The sequence below is a fragment of the Sus scrofa genome, chromosome X (assembly GCF_054392235.1).
Source record: "Sus scrofa isolate SSC_HxYL_T2T_F1_AM1 chromosome X, Sscrofa_HxYL_maternal_Yorkshire_Landrace_v2.0, whole genome shotgun sequence".
Lineage (NCBI taxonomy): Eukaryota > Metazoa > Chordata > Mammalia > Artiodactyla > Suidae > Sus > Sus scrofa.
Window position 1 is genome coordinate 97,091,530 of NC_139401.1, and position 23,794 is coordinate 97,115,323.

Sequence of the window (23,794 nt, forward strand, 5' to 3'; positions counted from 1 at the left end):
AGTTAAAGAATAAGAATTAGATGCAAATTAACTTTATTTCTCCAAACAACAGCCACGGCTTTTGGAGAAATTCTTATGGAAACTCTATTTTCTTAACTCCTTTCTTAAGTGAGGGCTTAAATTACTTCTGAGGAAAAAAAGATAAACAATCTTCAGCAAGGAATTCTTTCAAAATGAGGGTAATTTTCTTGATAAAAACCCTACCACACCATTATCTGGAGGCAGTAATTCATTTTCTTTCATCTTTACCCAAGTGCCCCTTGCCTACAATTACTGTTTAGTAGAGATTTTTGTAAGCTCTAGGCTTTATAATTTTAAAGGCTCCAAGAAAAGTAGCTTAATAAAATATGAGTCAGAAGTTCCTTTTATCATAATAAAGGCACAGTCTATAAAATTACATTAATAAGGAAAATATATTCTTGCCTATTATTGTACCTTTCCATCTCCAGATTAATTTTAGCATAAATTTCCACATGTACTTTTTCTTAAGCTTATAAGATTTCATTGGGCTAGCATTGAATTTTCAGAACAATTGGGTGAGAATTTCTATCTTTAAAATCGTCCTCTTATGTTGTTCACCAGTTCATATATTTCTTCAGAGGGGTCATGCCAAATTTTCACAGGGTCATTTTTTGTACACAGCATTTAATGGCAACTATTACAAAGTGAACTCCTGAAATTGTCCTCAGTTTGCTAATGAGGAATAAAAAATTAGACTTGCTTCTCATTTTCCAAATTATATCATATGACCATAAGTGTGCATACACATATTCAATTTACTGAACTTTCAGCACTGAATCTTTGATTCCCAATTTTTCTCTAAACAAGTAACCAGCCATAAAACCCTTCCATTCTTTTTTTTTTTTTTTTTTTTTTTTTTTTTTTTTTTTTTTTTTTTTTTTGGCTGCCCCAAGGCATAAGGAGTTCCCGGGCCAGGGATCACATCCGAGCCTCAGTTGCCACCAAAGCTGCAGCAGTTATGGCAATGCCAGATCCTTAACCACTGTGCCGGCCAGGGATCGAACCTGTGTCCCAACACTCCCAAGATGCCGCTGACCTCGTTGCACTACCGAGGGAACTCCACAAAACCCACTCTTCGAGTATACTGCTTAGAAGACTGTCTCCTACTTAGAAAAGGAAAAACATGAGCATTTCATTCATGGCTTTTCTTTAAGGCGTTACTTTTAAACTAGAGTGACTACTTCCCCTTTCAAAGCCCATTCCTTAACAAAATTCAGGTTGTTTCTCCAGTCCAGCAGGTCAATTTTTTTTCAAAGGTGCTCTTTTAACCCTTCCATCACTATTACTCTGCCACAAGAAAGGTATCTAGTATTCCCTGCAATTGTAATAATATCATGCATAGTGTTTTGCATGATAAAACACACCTTGTTTTTTTGCAAAAACAAGGGTAGCTTCTTCCTTTCCTGAAGTTGCAACTTTTATAATTGCTAACATTCATGTGAGGGAACAAGATGTGTCTTTCAGAAGCTGTTGATTTCCCCATGTTGTGTACAAGGATAAGGGGTTGCTCGGGGACCCGAGATAAGTCACTGCATTGTAGCTCATTATAACAACGGTGACAAAATTGGGTATAAGCAAAATGCCACCCATGGGACAGACTGAAAAACCTGATAGTCTAAGCCAAGAAGGATATGTTTTTTTTATCTACCACAAACATTGATGCAGATCCAAATGCACTGACACAGAAGAAAATTTCAAGTTACTATAATCAAGTTAGAGATCAACGAAGTGCAAATGATGCAGGTCCTGTAAAACTCTACAGGTGGAAAGCAATGCTATACAAGTTTATTTTAGGATTAAAATAGGATAAAAGTGAGTCTCGAAGGGTAAGCAGAAATCTGATAACGTAAATCTGATAGTTATGCATGAAACAGGAGAGTAACAAGGATGGGAATGGATAAGAAACACACACTTGATTTTCCCCTGCAGCATTATAAAATATTACACAGATGATGCATTTATATATACATCTACACTGTAATATAAGTTTATAGAGACTTCAAGGAGATATTAAATGAAATATCATATATAAGAAAAGAAAGTAACCATAGCGAAATGGTACCATTCAAAGAGAATGTAAGGAAACCATCTTTGAAAAATTCTTAGGCTGATATTTTATGTTGATCGAAGGAAACATTTCTTATTAAAATGTATATACGTAAACACCTAAGAGGTATGCAAGGAATCCCAGGAACAAACCTGGAAAATTAAGACTATTGGAAGGAACAGTAGCTGAGAGTTTTCCAAAGTAATGAACAATGTCAAGCAAAATATTCACAATGTGGTTTGTTAAAAAAATGACATTCATATACACACACAGACAGACACAAAGACACATCCCAACACACACACACAGACACAAAGACACATCCCAACACACACACACACACACACACACACACACCCCTAGGCTACAGTAAAACTCCAAGAGAAAAACATAAGCCAGAAGACACAAAACCAAAGATAATCATGACTAACAAGTAAGGACCCTCTTTTTTCTTTTCTTTTCTTTTCTTTTTTTTTTTAAATCCAAGTTAACTTAGGAATATTTTGAGGCTGAAAATGGTATAAAGGAAACAATGAGGTAATGGGCAGACAGCAACGGTAGAAAGGAGCTAGGACCTTTAAGTCTGGAAAAACCAAGTGACAATATAGCGGTTCTGAAAACTCATAAGCTTAGAGGAGGGGTCCTTCAGAGCCAGGACATAGATTCCAAAGAAAGGTGCTGCCGAGCTAAGAGTGGGTTTTAAGGAAGATCAAAGGAGAGACCCCTGAAACCTGAGACCCTTATCTCTGATGATGTTGACCTGATCTCTGCTCCTGCCAGAGCCTCAGGACCTCAGAGGAGGCCACCCTCAAAGCTGAGACCCAGAACTCACAGGAGCAAGAGAGAGCGAGAGAGAGAGTTCACCAGGCTGCTAGTTCTGGCCTTTCAGAGGAGACCTGATGTAGTGAGTCCTTGAAATTTGGACAAAGACTGTATTTGGGGGCGTTCTCTTCATGGCTCAGCAGAAACGAATCTAAATAGTAACCATGAGGTTGCAGGTTTGATCCCTGGCCTCACTCAGTGGGTTAAGGATCTGGCGTGGCCATGAGCTGTGGTGTAAGTTACAGATGTGGCTTGGATCTAGCGTTGCTGTGGCATAGGCCAGCAGCTGCAGCTCTGATTCAGCCCCTAGCCTGGGAACCTCCATATGCTGCAGGTGTAACCCTAAAAAGACCAAAAATAAAATAATAAAACTGTTCTTAAAAAATGTATTTTGGATATTCTACCCCTATTGAAATCACATGGCCATATTTTCATGTAAGACCTTGACACTGAGAAGAATAAAAACACAGAGGAGGGTACATTTTGCTTCTCTTTCCTGTCTCCCTTTGGTGAACCTGACTGGCAGAGCCTAACAGGGATCAGGCTGGTAAAGGCAAAAGGGGCTTGACAGACTCAGGTCCCAGCATCATGAACAGAGTATAGGGTATGGAGCCAAGAGACTTAAATATCCTTTGCCTAGCACCTACTTCTTCCTAAAGCATATACCTAACAAAGAGTGCAACACAAGTCTTTTATTAGATGCTATGCATTTCTTTTGAAGCACAGCAATTATACTATTAGCAACATCCATTTTCTAAAATGCAAAACCCAAAATCAGAACTCGTAGAATTCCCTGGTGGCTCAGTGGGTTAAGGAACCGGCCTTGTCACTGCTATGGCTCTGGTTACTGCTGTGGTACAGGTTCCATCCCTGACCCGGGGACCTTCCGAATGCCTCAGGCTTGGCCACAAACAAACAAACATACAAACAAACAAAGAAACAGAAAACGAAATCAGAATAGTTAAGGAACTCTTTGCTTATGTTTCTATAATAAATGGAGAGCCATTTACAGATTTTAGTTAGTGGTGCAATGGCAGGAAATTTATTTCCTTTACTGAGAATAAGAGAATGTTTATTGAGAATATTTATTAATTTGTGTGTCAGCTACACAATGAGCATAATATCCCAAGTGCCACCTACTGAGCAGAGTGGTGACTTCGAACACTTATACAGGGAATAAAAAGAAAAAAAAAAAAACGCTTGTAGTGAGGAATTCTCTTAAAATGTGAGCCCTTCTCTTAATACCAACTGGGCCGGGAAAACATGTCAAAGACTCGGAAATTAGACACAAGAGTCCTGGGGGCGCTACAGTAGCATGTTGGGCATTGGCTGATGGATCACTTAGACTACTTTACCAGTCTGTAAGAGATGTAACTTGACATGTAGAGAATTGACTAGTAATGCCCTTGTTTCCTGTTCATAGCAATGTGAAGGATTCCTATTCTTAGCAATGCACATCCAATTTGTCCTACAGAAAATTAATATTGGTAGCTCAAATTCCTACCTGAAAAGTGTTCCAAGAGTTTACTGGTTCCCTTATTAATTGTTGAGATAAATAGTAAATTGGATGAGTTCATTTAACAACAGCATGAGAGTCTCAGCATCCCAGAGCAGTATACAAGATTTGGTGCAGAGAGAGCAACGCGTAGATATCCTTTATCTAGTACTTACTTCTTTCTAAAGCACATATGCTGAGGACAAAGATGACATTAATTCCTTTAAATGCTATGACCTTCTTTTGAAACATAGTAAATACAGAAATAATGATAACAACAGCAACAGCTACTTCCTAAACCACAAAAACAAAAATCAGAAACTTTGTTAAGGAGCTGGCACCTTATGCTTATGTGATGAATGGGGAGCTATTTGCAGATTTTAACTAGCCGTGTGTTGACAGCAAATTTATCTTTTGGAGAGCTCTTTCTTATTCCATGTGTCAGCTACTCAAGGTGATAACCCTTCAACCCCTACGTTCCACAAAGTCACATGAGAGCTTCCAATCCTACTCATTTATCTCATCACATCTTAACTTCGAATTTTCTCTCCGATAACATACACATAATAATTTCTCAGTAGAAGTAGATATAAAATGAGCAAAATACATCTTTAAGGGTACAAGCAAAATTCTCTTTTAAAAAGAGGTATAAAATCAAAAATATTTGGAGATCTCTGGAGTTCCCGTTGTGGCTCAGTGGAAATGAATCTGACTAGCATCCATGAGGACGTAGGTTTGATCCCTGGCCTCGCTCAGTGGGTTAAGGATCTGGCATCGCCGTGAGCTGTGGTGTAGGCTGCAGACATGGCTCAGATCCAGCGTTGCTGTGGTTGTGGTGTAGGCCAGTGGCTACAGCTCCAATTCGACCCCTAGAGTGGGAACTTCCATATGCTATGAGTGCAGCCCTAAAAATATTTGGAGATCTGTGCTTTAAATAATTCAGATCACAATGCCCTCACACAATAGGTGTCAACGTAGGACACAGAACCACACAGAAAGGTAACTCATCACCTCAAGCTCTCTTTAGTAGGAATTTCCAGCTTTTTCAATAAAACAGGAGGGGCTTATAATCTAAGCCCCAACAAAACACCTCACCTTCCCAGAACACACATACACAAACACGTACACACGCTCTCTCACAATGACAGTTGTCACTTTTAGGCTGCATATTTTTGCTGCTAGTCCAGCCTGTAACCTCCTTGTTAAATGTTTCTGCCTCTGGGATAAAATGGCATATCCCAGTTGTCATAGAAACCAGAATGTCATCAAAATGTTCTTGTTGATGTTAGCTTTCTAAGGAAACTGGGAAATGTACATACATCTTCAGAAGCAGAGCATTGCACTTGATCTTATTCCCTTATAGCATGACCAATCTAATGAAGGAAATATTGGGCACAATGCTTGAAGTTCTCCAAGGAACAGGCATTTCAAGAAAAGAAGCTTTTTATACAAGGGCTTATCAAGCAAGTAAAGAGGAGTTAGAAAGGATGGTTCCCCTATTAGGGTCACAAACCATGTTCCAGTTTCTGTTACCAACCACCTGTTAGCCTGTCACAATACAAGTGTCCTGGCGCACTTGTGCAGGTGGAAGCCTGGGGATTGATGGTCACTTTAAAATGACCTGCAGAAGGGGCTGGTTAGCTCAGTTGGTTAGAGCGTGGTGCTGATAAAATGACCTGCAGAGCACAATGTCTGGATGTCAGAGGAAGGCAAAAGAGAAAATCAAGTTTTGCCAGGGTCAAAGGAAGCCGTGCCTACATTTGGACAAAAGTGCATTATAAGTGTTGGAGGAGAAAATGGTTCCTGAGAAGTAGCCCCGCGCCCTAGCGCAGCGGGCACATAAAGCTAAGTCTCTCACATTTGAGAATCTTCTCTGCCCAGGTCAGGCTGAAACCACAGTGCCCATGGATAATTTGCTTAGAGGTAGCTTGCTTACAACCACGTTAAGATTTTTTTTTTTTCATTTAAGGACTGCACAAAGATATCAGGGTACACAAGCACAAGCAAGTTCTGTCTCATACACATTAGACAGAGCTGCTTTGTGACGCAGCATTTTCTCCTATTAATAAGCTTAGAGGCAATGCTTGTGTGGTCATCCCTGAGCCTTATTGCACATGGAACAAGCCCCCCAGGGGACAGGGCGGCACGGTCCTGATTTCCAGCAGTTCCAGCTTCCCTGGTTTAAAACCCCCTACTGCGACCTGCTATTTTTAGCCACCCAGATGACGTCACTGAAAGCTGCGTTCGCAAGTGATGCAGAGAATCAGCTCGCAGGCACCGGTCTCAGCCAGCTGAAGCACACCCCTGGATGTGTGTTTTCTAGAGCGAAACAAAATCATCCCGCTGGATATGTGATCCGCAAGAGAAGGGTCATGCTGTTTTAGAGCTACACCAGTGTGCAAACTACGTAAAGGATTTCAAAAAGTTCTTAGGATGCAGGAAATGGAGATAGTTATCAAGTCCCATGACCTAACCTATCTAGTTTCTCCAGAGGGCAAATAGTGGGATGTTTTCTTGGTCACTCATTTTAAATCAGAGGCTTCAGAAAAACTGATGGGGGTTTGAGTCTCAGCTCTGCCACCCATCAGCACTGTGACTTTCAGCATGCCTCTTAACCACTCTGTTCCTTCGTCTCCATTTTCTTGAAATAAAGTGATCATGTCTCTTACCTTTAAAAGGTGGATCAAAGGTCACTAAAAAAAGAACTTTTTGTTTTCAAAATATACTTATTTTTCAAAATGTGTATGTTTTTTATTCAAATACAAAATGGGTTTAATGTTGTTACTTTAAATGAATAAATAAATACATTTAAAAGTGCTTAGCATTATTTTCTAATTTTCAAATACTAGCAAACATAAGCCACCTAAACAAAGCTTTGGGGGGTCTTCAGAACACGTTTGAGAACAACTGTTCTTGTAGAATTCAGGAAGGTGGCCATAAATCTGCTCCATACAATCTTATGAGCTGACTTTCAAAACATCAAACTCTGAGTCAAGGATAGGGCATTGTCCCTGTAGCGGCTCATGGTCACTGCTATGGGCACAGGTTCCATCCCTGGCCCAGGAACTTCCACATGCCACAGGAGAGGCCAAAAAAAAAAAAAAATCAAACTCTCTCACCATTTGTCTCCAAAAAAACTACAACACAATAATGCGTCCAAATGCAAGATGCCATCTGCATTGCAAAATGGTGAGATCAGGTCTACTATATACCTCATATCTGCACAGCCTGTAGTAATGCTCCGAGGATCTGTCCTCATCAGTTAATGAGGAGGCATGAGAGTGTTTATATCTTCTTTCGGTGGCATTTTCCCCTCAAATGTTTTCACTCAGTCTGTCATTCTAGAATTTTCATTTGTCATGCAACTTATTCCCTATCACTACAGAGCGTTCTACCTCACGTTGTATAAGCAGCATTATTATTCCATTGCATGTATGGATTTATGTATGTTTACATCTTGCCCCGTGTCGTATCATAAACATCTTTGTAAAAAGATAAATGTAATACCTCTCTGTACTGAGGAATCATAAGTGCCACCTACTGACCAGAGGTGGTATTTTGCACAGTGAGAATGAAAGGGAAACACACCCAAACACTAGAGACATTCAGCCCATGGCATATTTCACCATCAACTAATGACAAGACTAGTCTGTATGTCTGTCTTCCTCTCAAAAGAGTATGCTGTGTGGCACAACAGCATATATTATCTCCATCTCTTTTTTTCTCTCTCATCATAGGAAAGCTCACTGAAAATTCTAAGACTTGGTTGAGGGTTTCAGTGTAAACACGAGTTTTTATTCCTCCAAGTTTTTACTTTATCCATACATATATTTTCATTATTTTCTATTGCTGTATAGTTGATTTACAACATAATATTAGTTTCAGGTTTACAAGATAGCGATTTGATATTTTTATAGTTTGTATTCCACTGAAAGTTATCAGAAAATGTTGTTTATATTCCCTGTACTATACATTACATCCTTGTAGCTTATTTATTTTTATTTATTTTATACCTAGTATTTTGTACCTCTTAATCCCTATCCCTATCATGCCCCTCCCCATCCCTCTCCCAAATGGTAATCACTACTTTGTCCTTTGTATTATTGAGTCTGGTTCTTTTTTTTTTTTTCTTTTTTAGAGCCAACCTTGCCGCATATGGAAGTTCCCAGACTAGGGGTTGAATCAGAGCTGCAGACACATCAACTCCAAGCCACCTCTGCGACCCACACCGCAGCTCACAGCAACACTGAATCCCTGACCCACTGAGCGAGGCCAGGGATCATCAAACTTGCATCCTCATGATATACGAGTTGGATTCATTTCCGCTGCACCACAACAGGAACTCCTGGTTCTGTTTTGTTATAGTCATTCATTTATATTTCAGATTCCACATATAGGTGAAAACATACAGTATTTGGTAAAGGAGCTGTGGTAAATATTTGCAATGGAATATTACTCAGCCATAAAAAATCATTTTAATCTTGCCATTTGCAACAACATGGAAAGACCTGGAAGGTTATTATGTTTAGTGAAGTCAGACAAAGACAAATATTGTATCCATACATACATTTAGCCATCCAGTTTGAGCTTTCTTGGAATTTTTTAAATTACTGATTAAATCCCTTTATATTTGTAATACTGGAGAGATTTTCTATTTGTTCTTAATCAGTTTTGTTTGTGTGTGTTCTTAGGATTTTATCTATTTCATCTACATTATCAACATTGTTGGAAATCAGTTGTTCATAGTACACACCAATAATCTTTCTTTCCTATAAGGTTGATTGGAATGTCACACTTTTCATTCCTGATTTTAGTTATTTCACACTAATCTTTTTTTTTTGTCCATTGTACCTAAAGGTTTTTCAGAGTTTTTTTGATATTTTAAAATAACCAATATTGGTTGTGTTGATTTGCTGATTTCCTGAGAAAACAATTTTTATCTTCTCTATTTTATAAATGTCCATTTAAATGCTTAGTGTTACCTTGCTTTTGCTTGGTTTGGATTTAGTTTGCTTTTCTTTTTCTAGTTCCTTAAGGTAGAAAGTCAAGGTATTGATTTGAGATCTTTCTTCTTTTTTAATCTATGTGCCTTTAGCTATAAATATCGTTCTGAGCACAGCTTTCTCTTCATCCCATAAATTTTCATATATCATGTTTTCATTTTCATTAATTTTAAAGTATTTTATAATTTTCCTTGTGATGTTTTAGACCCGTTGTTTGTTTGTTTGTTTGTTTGTCTTTTTAAGGCTGCACCCGTGGCATATGGAGGTTCCCAGGCTAGGGGTCCAATTGAAACTGTAGCCGCCGGCCTACACCACAGCCACAGTAACGCGGGATCTGAGCTGCGTCTGTGACCTACACCACAGCTCATGGCAATGCTGGATCCTGAACCCACTGAGCGAGGCGAGGGATCAAACCTGCAACCTCATGGATGCTAGTCGGGTTCATTAACCACTGAGCCACGACAGGAACTCCAGACCCATTGTTTGTTTGTTTGCGTTTTTCTTGAGTGTGTTCCATAGTATCCACATATTTGTGAATTAACATGATTCCCTTCTGTTATTGATTTCTCTGTCTTTCTCTCTCTCTCTCCTTTTCTTTTTCCCTTTTTTTCTTTTTTTGGCCTCATCCACAGAATGTGGAAATTCCCAGGGCAGGGGTTAAACCCATGCCCTGGCAGCAACCTGAGCTGCTGCAGTGACAATGCCAGATCCTTAACCCACTGTGCCACAAGAGAACTCCTGTGATTTCTAATTTCATTCCATTTTGGTCAGGGAACTTACTTTGCATGATTTTATTTTTATTTTTATTTTTGTCTTTTTGCCTTTGCTAGGGCTGCTCCCACGTCATATGGAGGTTCCCAGGCTAGGGGTCTAATCAGAGCTGTAGCCACTGACCTACGCCAGAGCCACAGCAATGTGGGATCCGAGCCGCGTCTACAACTTACACCTCAGCTCATGGCAACGCCAAATTGAACCCTTAACCCACTGAGCAAGGCCAGGGATCGAACCCGAAACCTCATGGTTCCTAGTCAGATTCATTAACCACTGAGCCACAACAGGAACTCCATGCATGATTTTAATCTTTCTAATTTTATTGAGAGTTGCTTTGTGGCCTAATATATTCTGGAAAATATTCCATGGGCACTTAAGGAGAATGCATATTTTGCTCTTGGGAGGTGGAGTGGTCCATACATATATTTCAGTCTAGCATTGCTTACTTTTCTATCTCCTTGTTTATCTTCCGTTAAGTGATTCTTTCCATTATCAAAAAATAGGGTGTTGATGACTCTATTACTGCAAAGCTATTTCATCAATTTTGTCAATTATTTGACTTCATTTATGTTGGAACTCACCTGTTAGGTGCATATATGTTTACAGTTGTTAAGTCTTCTTGGTGGATTGATCTTTTTACCATTATATAATATCTAATTTTGTCTCTTGTAAGAAGTTTTGCCTTCAAATGTATTCTTCTGATGTTATTATAGTAAATACTACCTTCCTTGGTTATCATTTTCATGAAATATCTTTTCCATACTTGCGCTTTGAACTAATTTGTGTCTTCAGCTCTCTAGTAGGTTACATGTAGACAGCATAGCATTGTATCATGGCTTTTAAAAAATACATTCTAATATTCTTTGCCTTTTAATTAGAGAGTTGAATCCATTTACATTTTAATGTGTTTACTGATAAGGAATGATTTTGCCATTTTGTTATTTGTTTTCTATATATGTCTTATATATTTCTTCCTCCATTCCTCCATTACTGCTTTTCCTTCAATAGATATTTTTAAATGTATCTATATGATTCCATAACATTGCTTTTACTATATATTTTAGTTATTTTCTTCGTGATTACCCTAAGGATTACAATTAACATCTTAATTTACGACACTCTGATTTAAGTTAATACAATGTAGTTTCAATAGTATACAAAACTAATTTGCTCCCATAGAGCTCTGCTCCCTTTATGTTGTTATTTTCACAAATAACATCATTACAAATCCTTAGAGGGAAATTCTGTTTGCAAAAATTTCTTTTCCTTTGTAGTTCAACAGTTTGATTGATTATTATGTATGAACCTCTTTAAGTTGGTTCACTGAGTTTATTGCATATGTAGATTCCATGTCTTTCCATAAAATTGTGAAGTTTTCAGTCATATATTTTTTCTACTCCTTTCATTCTCTCCTCTCCTTCTAAGTTGTCCATTATCCATGTTGGTATACTTGTTAGTATTTCATAGATCTCTTAACCTCTGTTAATTTATCTGCATTCTTTTTTTCTTTCTTTTTCTCACACTGGATAGCTCAATGGACCTAACTCCTGATTTGCTGATTTTTTTTATTTTGCCTGCTTTAATGTGCTGTTTATCTGCTCTAGTGTGTTTTTCATTTTAGTTATCAAATTCTTTAAGTCCACAATTTCTATTTGAATCCTTTCTATACTTTGTTTGTTGATATTCACTATTTGCTGAGACATCATTTTCAGGATTTCCTTTAGTTCTCTGTGCATGGTATTTTTAGTTTTTTTTGTTTGTTTGTTTTGGTTTTTTTTTTTGTTTTTTTTTTTAGTTCTGTGACCAAGTTTAAGATAGATGACTTAAAGACTTTGTTTATTAAGTTAAATGCCTGGGCTTTCTCAGAGAGCTTGGAATAAGATCATGTAAAGTTAAAGTGCTACAGTGCTCTCTTACTGAGATTCTATTGTTTTTTCTAGATTAACCATTTTCCTGGTTGCTATAAACTTTCTATTTGTTTTCAGAATTCCCATAAATTTAATTTCTACGTTTTTCCCAACTGATTTGCTGCTTTTCTGCAGGTATGGGGTTTTGGAGCTCTCTGTTCTGCCATTTTAATTGACATCATGTTCCTCTACTTATTTCATTCGTTTATTTTATAATTTTTTATCAGAGTATAGTTGATTTACAGTGTTGTGTCTATTTTTGCTGTACAGTATAGTGATGCAGTCATACATTTAGATGTTCTTTTTCTCATGTTATCTTCCATCATGCCTTCATTTATTTTTTAATCCCCCTTGAATTCTTCCTCTTTAATTATCCATTTCCTCAGAAAATCTCATTCTGCTTCTGCTTTTGCAAGCCAACATTATTTTAAAGACACTATTTCTCCCTTCATGCCCTGTGACATCAAAGGTGAAAAATTCAAAATCCATACTCTTTATATTGAATTATTCAGTGGCTCTGGGTTACAAAGTCAATATTAACCTCCTCTTTTTTTGGAGATTAGAATTTCAAATTTGCTAACTTTCAGGAAAGGTTACTACTAGCATATTTCAGCAGTTCTTCAGCCCTCTGTTTTACTATTGGGTAAATATATGTCCATGTTCAAAGGATTATTTGTTACAATTTTCTTTTGTCATAAAAATGGTAAAAATAGCAAGGTGTTATTATATAGGATTGACAAAGTCATTTATTGTATAAGAAGAAATTAGAAAGTTATGCATCCATATAAAGAATAAGGCCAACTTTTAAAATATTAACATAGAAAGAAAATGTTTGGTGAAAAAATCAGCTCACGGACCAATATAATCAATACTGTATAATTTATATAAAACTCTCATACACTTGGAAAATCATTATACACATTTTACTCTCGGAACAAAGAGTCGTGTGAACCCTTAGGGAAAACAAAACAAAAACAAAAACAAAAAACCACTGTGAATGCTATTTCCAAAACCGATGAAGTGAATTTCATGTGAAAACAAACGGAAAGAGGATCATAACTCAGAGTGATTGATGATTTTCATATTTAGTATTCCAGCACATTACACTATTTCATAAAAAGTATGTAGTTTTACACCTAAACATCACATTATAAAAACATGAGGAGAAATAAAAAGAAATATTGAACCTAAAGGAAAGCAAAAAATACAACTAAAGCTATAATAATAGCAGTCAAATTAAAAATCAAGGGAAAGCTTTGGAAAGCACTTGTAGAGATATTCCATTTGAACCCAAATTTATATTCCCCATTAAAATTTATCTGAAAGGACTGCACAGATATTTTAACAAATCAAAAGGAGAAATCTGGAAGCCCAGTCCCTCTCCTACAATTTGCTGAAATCAAGAATCTACTGTATAGCAGATTAGACACAGTGAAGGAAAAAATAATGATGAGCATGTTAGTTAAGATTTAAAAGTACAGATGAAATTAGAAAAAAATGCAAAAAAAAACTATATAAAAGGCTTAGGAGACAAAAATGTTATTTCAAAGAGTTATGTAACTGGATGCCTAGAAGACTATGGAAATAGATATGCAAAGAAGCAATATTTGCAGAGAAAAATGACAGAGAATTTCCCCCAGAATTACGGGAGATACTCAAGCAGCAGATTCAACAAGTAGTCCTGAAAAGGCAGGATCCAGTCAGAAATACAGATGTATCAGGCAGGCTGAGGTCACATTTCTGTTTGGAAACCATGCATGTTTGTAGGAATGTGAATTTAATAGAGGGAAGAGCTTAAACAGACTGGAGGTATCTAAATAGACAAATAGGAAGACTAATGTTATACAGAGATAGAATAGGAAGGAATTTCCACTCCTTGAACAGGGAAAACCAAAGGAATATGAGATGCCTGAGAATCCAAAAACAAAGAAGACAGCTCCCTAATTGCTGGGACCCAGACTTCTGAGGAAAGGCGGATGCACAGCTAATGATGAATTTTTTTTTTTGGCCTTTTTTAGGGCCACACCTGCACATATGGAAGTTCCCAGGCTAGGGGTCGAATCAGAGCTACAGCTGCTGGCCACAGCCACAGCCACAGCAATGCCAGATCCGAGCCCCATCTGTGACCTACACCACAGCTCAGGGCAATGCCAGATCCTTAACCCACTGAGTGAGGCCAGGGATCAAACCTGCATCCTCATGGATCCTAGTTGGGTTCATTACCACTGAGCCACACGGGAACTCCTAATTGTGACTTTTAAAGGGGTTCTGAGAAGTGACCTCACAAGCCCAAGAACTTACCTCTGAGGAGCGATAGCGGCTTGGGTGGTGTTGGGCCTCCAGATCCAGAGGCAAAGGGGAAAGCAGTAAATAGCCTGCTGGTGCTGCTAAATTTTCTGAAGGGGTGTAATGTCCAATGTCTCTGAAATTAGAAAAAATAGGGAAACCTGTCCTTACTGCCCTTGCTGAAACCACATAGCGCTGCTGGGTGACACTGCTAGCCAAAGGAAGCGCAACATGTGTCTCTCACCCCTCAATTTCCTGTCCCTTTGTGGCATTCTCAAATATCAGATCCAAATGGGAGGCAGGTGGTAAAAAAAAAAAACAAAAAAAAAAAACAGGGCTGTCAGAGCAGTGTGCACAGCCCCTGGACACACTCTAAGGAGTGTTGATTCAGAATTCAGATATCCCTTACTTACCATCTGCTTCCTCTTACAGCACATTTCATACAAGGAAGTCAGCAATAAATATAGAAAAGACTGTGCTTCCTTCTCAAAACATAATTAATAGAATGAATTAGTAACAGCATCATCAACAATATCTACTAGCAGGCGCTTAAGCTGACATAAAACAGTGTTTGTTGGAGTTCCCGTCATGGTGCAGTGATTAACGAATCTGACTAGAACTTTGAGGTTGTGGGTTCGATCCCTGGTCTTGCTCAGTGGGTTAAGGATCCGGCATTGCCGTGAGCTGTGGTGCAGGTCGCAGGCCCAGCTTGGATCTTTCATGACTGTGGCTGTGGTATAGGCCAGCGGCTACAGCTCCGATTCGACCCCTAGCCTGGGAACCTCCATATGCCGCGGGAGCGGCCCAAGAAATTGGCAAAAAGACAAAAAACAAACAAAAAAAAAACAGTGTTTGTTAAGGAACTCGTGCTTTACCCTACAGGTAAAGGGAAGCCATATCAAGATTTAAACGACTGATGGGAAAAGACTTAAATATTCCTTTTGAGAATTGGTTTCCAAAATGATGCTCAGCTCTGTGAGTAGCTATAAGCAAGATGATGATGAATTGGAGACCAGAAAGATAATATTAGATTTTTCCAAAAGTTCAAAATCAAATCCTTTATACCAAGGGTCACAAACTAAAGCCTGGTGGCTGTATTTGGCCTGCTGCCTTCTTTGTAATAAATTTTATTGGAACATACCTAACCTCATTTTTTATCTTCATGTCTACAGCTTTTTTCCTGTTACAGCAGCAGAGTAATTAGGACAGAGATTTATATGACCACCAAAGTATAGGGTGTCTAATATGTGATGTTTCACGGAAAAAAAATTTGCCAGCTCTTATTTTTGTGTGTGTTTTTTAAAGTGCGAAAATGATTATTGTTATTATTCTATGTAGATATATAATGGCATAATGACATATCTTTAAAGCTTTAGAAAGAAGCTTTCTTTCTTTTTTTTTTTTTTTTTTTTTTTTTTTTTTTTTTTTTGCCATTTCTTGGGCCGCTCCAGTGGCATGTGGAGGTTCCCAGGCTAGAGGTCTAATCGGAGCTGTGGCTGCTGGCCTACGCCTGAGCCACAGCAATGCAGGATCTGAGCCGCGTCTGCAACCTACACCACAGTTCACGGCAACGCTGGATCATCAACCCATTGAGCAAGTTTGAGCAAGGCCAGGGATCGAACCCGCAACCTCATGGTTCCTAGTCGGATTCGTTAATCACTGCGCCACGACGGGAACTCCCAGAAAAAAGCTTTCTTAAACAAGGAAAGGAAGCTTGCTTGGAAAAGTACAGAGACCTCTGTGGTGTGAAACAGATATCAAATTGCCCCATTTACCATTAAGGGCCCTATCATCTCAGTTGACAGAATCAAGGAAGGAAAACCACTGACTCTGAGACTGAACATATGTATCCTTGTTTTCATACAATGCTACAGTAATGCAGGAAATATGGTAACATTTTGGTTTTATGGCAACTGTCTATGCCGTTATTTTCTGGCAGATTGAATTACAGGCAGAAAAAGGTGGAAAATCTGCATGGATTACAGGCCTATTCAAAGTCTATCATTATGGTGTGTTTGTATGTGTCTGTGTTTGTGTGTTGAGGTATATAGGTATATAGGAAATTGAGGGTGCTTCATCCATTCCTTTTTGTGGAAGATATACTGGTAGCTCTTTCTAAGAGGATCCTAAGGAGGCTGAGTCAGTGGTTTTCCTTCCTTGATAAATCACAGATACAGCAATAATATCAGGATGAATATGCCCAAACGTTGGAGAAGCCAGTGTAGAGAAGGGATATATTTAATCAAGTGACTAAATTCATCCCATAAAGGAAAAATGTTCATATTTGTATACTAATTAGATATTCCTTTCCTCTATTAATCTACAACTACTTGCACCTTGTGGTAAATTTGGGCAGAGCTATTTAACATGATATATAGCTGATGGTTAGGTGAATCCAGGCCTTCCTAAGCCAGTCACTTTATATAGTAGTCTTGGAAAATATGTGGCTTCACCCTTTTGAGCATTAGGATTTAATTGTGCTAAGAGGTAATATTTTCTTGCTCTGAGCCTCTCTTGAGACATCAATATTGAATTTCCATTCTTCCATAACCCATTTAGTCAGTCCTTTAACCTCAACCACCCCCTATTGCTCCTTCTCTCCGTTTTTCATTGATTTTTACCCAGAGTTTTCCATCTTTGGAAGGAATGTTAGGTTTAGCCAGATCATTAGCACAAGTACCAACCTAGCAAGTGCCTATCCTCAACAGTTTTCAATGATTTCTGTCAGGAGGAATTCAACCCATTCTCATCCATATGTGACAGGGTCACACAAATACAGAACTAGAGGGCTTCCTTGACTAGCAATACAGCTGTATTCATTGTCATTCAATTTTGCCAGATGGAGAGTCCATCCCATTAGAAATGTAGGAATACTGGCCTAAAGGTTTAAGGGTATAGCTACAGTTTCTTGCTTAGGGATCTTACCTGCATATAGCACCTTCAGCCCTGGTACCAGGATCACTGAATCAGATAGAGAAATTGGCAGTGAGAGTTCCCATCATGGTGCAGCAGAAATGAATCCGACCAGGAACCATGAGGTTGCGGGTTCGATCCCTGGCCTTGCTCAGTGGGTTAAGGATCCAGCATTGCCATGAGCTGTGGTGTAGGTCGCAGATGTGGCTCAGATCTGACATTGCTGTGCCTGTGGCTGTGGATGGCAGCTGTAACTCCTATTTGACCCCTAGCCTGGGAATCTCCTTATGCCGCAGGCGCCTAAAAAGCAAAAGAAAAAAAAAAAAAAAAAAGGAAAAAGTTGCTGTGCTCACGGGATGCACTGTATAGTTGTTCCAGCATCCTCCTCTATCCCTTTCCCTCCAATTCTCCGTGAAAAACATAAGAACCTACCAAATGGGGATCACTTCTTGTCCCCTCTTTACATTGACTGAGCTCACATACATGAAGTTGTATAACCTAACCTTTCCTGCCTTTATCTCCACTCCTTTTAGACAACTAGTGTCCAATTTTCTATCAAATTACTTCTCTGAGGATGATGTGCAGTATAAGTCCACTTGATAAGATGTCTCTTTGGCCACTGTTGATCCCTATGGTCTATATAATACAATACTTGGCTGAAGAAATTTAACTCAATGGTCTAAATTTGTACAATATCTTCAGCTCCAAGCCTTAATAGAATTTTAAAAATTTGTGTCTACCACTGGGTATACAAATCCTACTCCACAGTAAAAATCTATTACTGTAAGGACCTATTAATAGTGTCTTAAGGCTACTGGTAGAAGTGGCTTAGATGCCAGCTATGTGTGGGGCATTTTCTTCCCCAGGGAATCTACTCTATATTCATCTGCAGTTTTGATCTCTCTGGCTGGAAGATAGGATAGCTCTTGATGGCATTTTTGTGCCTCAGAATGTGCAAGTGGGATATATTAATGATCAGCCATCTGCATCACTGCAGCTACCCCATGTCCACTCATCGTATGGACCCAGGTGTCCACCTCAAACATGTGCACTAGGATGTCCACTTGCTGATTCCAATCACCTCATGATTTGGGAAGGAAGTTCTTCAATGTGCCTCTTAAATTCCCATAGTTATTTCCATAGGGCTGTGACATGTACTGGAATCCTTTAGAAGTCCAATTTTCCATTGCCCATTGGCCTGATCATGTGATCATGCCATTGGCCACCTTCCTATTCCATCTATCCCACCACTGTGTCAGAATAAATCCAAACTTTAAAAATTTTATTGCTGTTCAGTTCTTCCATCACCACAAAGAATAGAGCATGGAGTTCAGCCCACTGAGCTGATTTATTCTTAATCTTATTCGGAGTTTTTCCATCAGTACATTATAGAGCAGTGGCCTTCCAAACAAGGTGCTTCTCATCTACCTTGTAACTGACCATAAACCAAGCAGTTATTTGTTTATCAGTGGAGAGCTGTGTATAAAAAACCACCCATGTGGTAACAGGATATGGTAGTTCCTCAGGTGATTCCAAAGTTGGCCCAAGGGAAAAAGGGCTCCCTAGTCATGAGTACAAGGAGTATATCCTTGTATTCCTTCACTTTCTGTCTGGGCACTACCATCATTATTAGACACTACCCAAGATATTATGGGTAGTATTTTCAACATTATTTTCTATCTTCCAGACATGATGGCAGTTTCAATAAGTGCTCAAGAGTAAATCGACAATTATCTCTCAAACTGTGTAGTTGGAGTCCCCTGGTGGTTCAGCAGGTTAAGGATCTGGTGTTGTCACTGCTGTGGCTCAGGTCACTGCTGTGGCATGGCTTTTATCCCTGGCCTGGGAACTTCCACATGCTGCAGGTGCGGCCAAATATAAAAATTAAAAATAAAATTTAAAATCCCCATCAAGAGTTATGCTTGTTATTATGTTTTGATTTTGTAAGCATCCTTTATTAGTCATGGAAGGTTCCTTAGTGATTAGTCAAAAGATACCTAAAGAAAAAGAAATCTTAGGTATAGAGTTCTCTCTAAATAAGAGCATGCTCTTTTTTAAAAAATGATTTTAATTTTTTCCATCATAGCTGGTTTACAGTGTTCTGTCAATTTTCTGCTGTACAGCAGGGTGACCCAGTCACACATACATATATACATTATTTCTCTCACATTATCATGCTCCATCACAAGTGACTAGACATAGTTCCCAGTGCTATACAGCAGGATCTCATTGCTTATCCATTCCAAAGGCAATAGTTTGCATGTATTTACCCCAAATTCCCAGTCCATCCCAGTCCATCCAAGACCATCCCCTTCCCCCTTGGCAACCACAAAGCCTGTTTTCCAAGTCCAAGAGTTTCTTTTCTCTAGAGAGGTTAATTTGTGCTGTGTATTAGATTCTAGATTTAGATTCTAGATATAAGTGGTATCATCTGGCATTTATCTGTCTTTCTAACTTACTTCACTTAGTATGAGAGTCTCTAGTTCCATCCATGTTGCTGCAAATGGCATTATTTTGTTCTTTTTTGTAGCTGAATAGAATTCCATTGTGTATATACACCACATCTTCTTATCCATTCATCTGTCAATGGACATTTAAGTTGTTTCCATGTCTTGGCTATTGTGAATAGTGCTGCAATGAACATACGGGTGCAAGTATCTTTTTCAAGGAAAGTTTTGTCCATATATATGCCCAAGAGTGGGATTGTTTGATCATATGGTAGTTCTATATTTAGTTTTCTAAGGTACCTCCATACTGTTTTGCTGAGACCAGCTCAGCAGGATGGGGCTGAAGAACAGGTTCTGTGGAACTTAAGGAAAAAAGTTAACATAAAGTAAGACACAGAGACAGTAAAGGTGGGAACCGGGGGACTCAAGGTCTCTGGAACCAAGAGCCCCGCCTCAAGAAACCACACTGCTTTTATATTACTCTTTTGATGAGATCATGTGAGGAGGGGCTACGGGTGGATGATCAAGCAAGAAGATTGGAAAAACATGTCTTGCGACATCTCCCCCTTTTTGTTTTTGCAAGAGGACAAAAATAGATCTTGCAACTTCTTTTCTTCATTACTTCTTAAATCGCTCGCTTCGTGCATCTATAGACAGAACGCAAGTCCAAGTTAAGTCTCACGTAGAACTCCTCGGGCTTCAGCTGTGCTTAGACTGACCAGTTTCCAGGGGTGGAGAGAGCAGGGCTCAGCGCTCTTTGATGACGGAGAAGGGAATCTCTGGAACTCGACCATGAGGGGATTCTCGAGGTGCTGTACAGCCTCCCAGGTGTCCATGTCAGCCATGGATGCAGACTTCTTGACTATAATGTGGTAGCAGAGAATGGTTCCACGGGGTAATAACTGTAACCTTTATAGCAGTTGGGGTTCTGTGCGACCCTTAATTTACAAATGTTAATCAATAGCCACATCAAAGAATGTATCAAAGCCCATAGTCTCAATCCCCACCCCCGAGTTGGAGACTCTAACTGTGGGAAAAGGGGCGACAACCACTCTAACTTCTTCCTGCTGAAAAGGGGCGTTGTTAGGGAAAGCAGTTAGGTCTCCACTCATGGGACAGTCAAGTGGGCCTTGATACATTGCTTTGGATACCCCTTCTATCAACATTTGAACATTGATAGCTCTTAATCAAGATGTAATGAAGCAAGAAATACAATTAAATATACAGGATCTGAATAAAAGGATCAAGATCACAATGAATATGGTGAAAGAAATATTTTCACCAGGAGGAGGAAGTCAACTGGTTCCACAGGGCAGCTCCAAAAGCTGGAGCTGGATAGGACAGCTCATGAATCTGCTGTTGAAGATCTAGCAGGGAATGAGACACATTCTGTGAACAATCAGGAATACAACATTTAGATTTTATAATGCAAGGCCTTGGTCAAGGAAATGCAGAAAAAAAAAGGCACTTTTAAAATCTAATCCATCAAAGACAGGCATAAACCTTGATTAGGCTCGACTAGCATATAACTCCCCCTCTCTTTTTTAATTTTTTTATTTTTATTTATTTTTATTTTTGGGGGGGGCATTCTATTAACCATGGTCTGTGAAATAACAGATTGTGGACTGACAGGAAATGATATATTGCTCAGATTAACCTGATACTTTCCATGAGCTTCTGCATTAATCACCAGGTTTTAATACTAATAGAAAAGAAGCTTTACATTCGACTGACATACACTGTCATTTTGTTCATAGTTAACATACTGCACAAACATAAAATGTGAGGAATTGCCGAGTAGTTATGTTGTGAGCCACATGGGAAGTCCTCCACTGCCATGTGATTTGAGGCTTTAACCTCTTACAAAATAGCTCTTTCTAAAAAAGGAGTTGGGCTCTGGAACAATCAGAAAGGCATTGAGAAAAGAAAATGGATTCCCAGTCACAACTCAAAGGTTATGTAAAAATTTTGTAGCTGGCTTGCCAGAAACATGAATATGGCAGATTCATGAGGAAGGGGCCCAGGATTGGAGAGGAGGACTGAAAAGTGGCTCCATATTCAGGAGGAAGTCAACAGGCTGTCTTCCTACATTTAGAGTCACTCAGGGCTCCTGAGTGGTGAGAAGGACAGGAGCCATTATGGAAACGTCCTGTCAGTCTTGATCCTGGGCCTGAGGGGTCAACCACAGAGGCCTTCGTCTTCAGGGGCAGTCCCTCCTCCAGTGATCTCCCCAACATATGGGGCACAGCTGAGTCTAAGGGCATTCCCATTTAAAGGATACCTCTTTTCCACAGAGGAAACAGGCTCCGGGCATAAGTCTCTGCCCTAGTCCACTCACCTTGGAAACTCCTAGGTTGACTCCCTGTAGCACCATAACTAGAACCTCAGCCTTTTCTCTGTCTCTCTTCTTGTTTTCCTTTCATTCTTCCTGGCCCCGATTACAACATATTTGAGTTGCTACTCTGAGGAGGTGCTCCAGGTCCTGATCAGGGCCAAAAGCCAATTTTTTGGAGCTTTCTCCATATATCTGGCACCGATTGAGCTATGAATTTATCCTTAAGAATTATTCGGCCCTCCATTGTTTCTGGATTCCTTGGTATATGTTTTCTCAATGCCTTTCTGAGTCTTTCTAAGAAAGTTGATGGACCCTTGTTCCCCTAGTAAACCTCCAATAGTTTTTAATGAGCTTTACTCATGAGGCTTTTAATCCCTCTACTATACAAGTAATAAAATGATTTCTATGCCAATTATGGTTATCTCCCTCATCAACAGACCAACTGGGATCACTCATAGAAACCACTTCACACCCTGCGGGGAATCTTGTTCTAGCTCTTCTAATTTGCCTCTGGCATTTACAGCATCATTCCTTCATCTTCCCCAGCTTTGATATGAGCAGTTTCAAAGACTTTATGTATATATATTTTTTCTCTCAAGTCAACGTCTGTTTTAGTAATAACATGATATCCTTCCAGGCTAAATCAAAGGACTGTGTGAGACTCTGAAAGACAGTGGCCTCACAAATGTCTCTTAATTTGTTCCCGTGATGTTACACTAGAATTGTACTCATAAGGAGTAACACAATATGAAGTAAAAGATTAATTAATTCCTTTTTTGACTCTTCATAAGTATAATTTCCATCCCAAATTTGAATACTTTTAAAGTCAAGAGGAATTTTTTCACAAGTCAATTTGAAGCTTGCTATTATCAAATTCAGGATAGGGAGACATAAGGCCTGAATCTTTCCAACTTATGGGGATTTTGGCTTTAGTTATTATTTTTTCATCGTTGTTGGCCTGATTGGCTGGAGACTGTCCTAGAGAGTAATTCATTAACAGAACACAGAGGTTGATGGCCCATACAGACAGGAATCGGCTTCCCCTTAGGGGACCAATCCCACACAGTTCCATAGGAACCATTAAACAGTATGAACCCCTCCATAGCCCTGCATATATTCCAATGAATTTGATTTTTCATTCTCTTGAAGGTACATAAAGTCCTGTCAGGCATCCCCATATTAACTGGTTTCACCTGACAGTAAGCGAAACTCCAGCCTCTAATTATTTGGAGTGAGAGGCTTTCCTTCTCTCCTCAGTAGATTTTCAGCTCCTTGGGTTAGATGTTTGAACTGACCCCAAGTAAGATGAGCCCTTATCATTCTCCCTCTGGGGTCTGGAGTTGAGGGATGCTTCACGGGCTCGCTCATGATATAGTTTGATTCTTCTTGATGGAATCCAAACAGGTTGTAATCCATGACCTGATGAAATACAAGCATATCCCCTACCCCATGTAATAAGTTTTCCCGGGGACCAGAAGTTTGTTAATGGATCCTGCCACCAAATCAAGGGCTGTTCAGCCTGAAGAAAGTTCATCTTATTTTGTTCTGTATTAAAATGTCTCTCTGCAGCCATTTTTTTTCATCAGAGGAAAAATTTTAAAAATTTAAAGTGAATAAGGTTTTATTTAAAAGTGTTTGTTGTGACTTAACTATTTCTATGTCTCCCCCTTTTTGTTTTTGAAGAGCCTGTTTTACATATAAATTGGCTCGTTCCACAACAGCCTGTCCTTGGGGGTTGTAAGGGAGA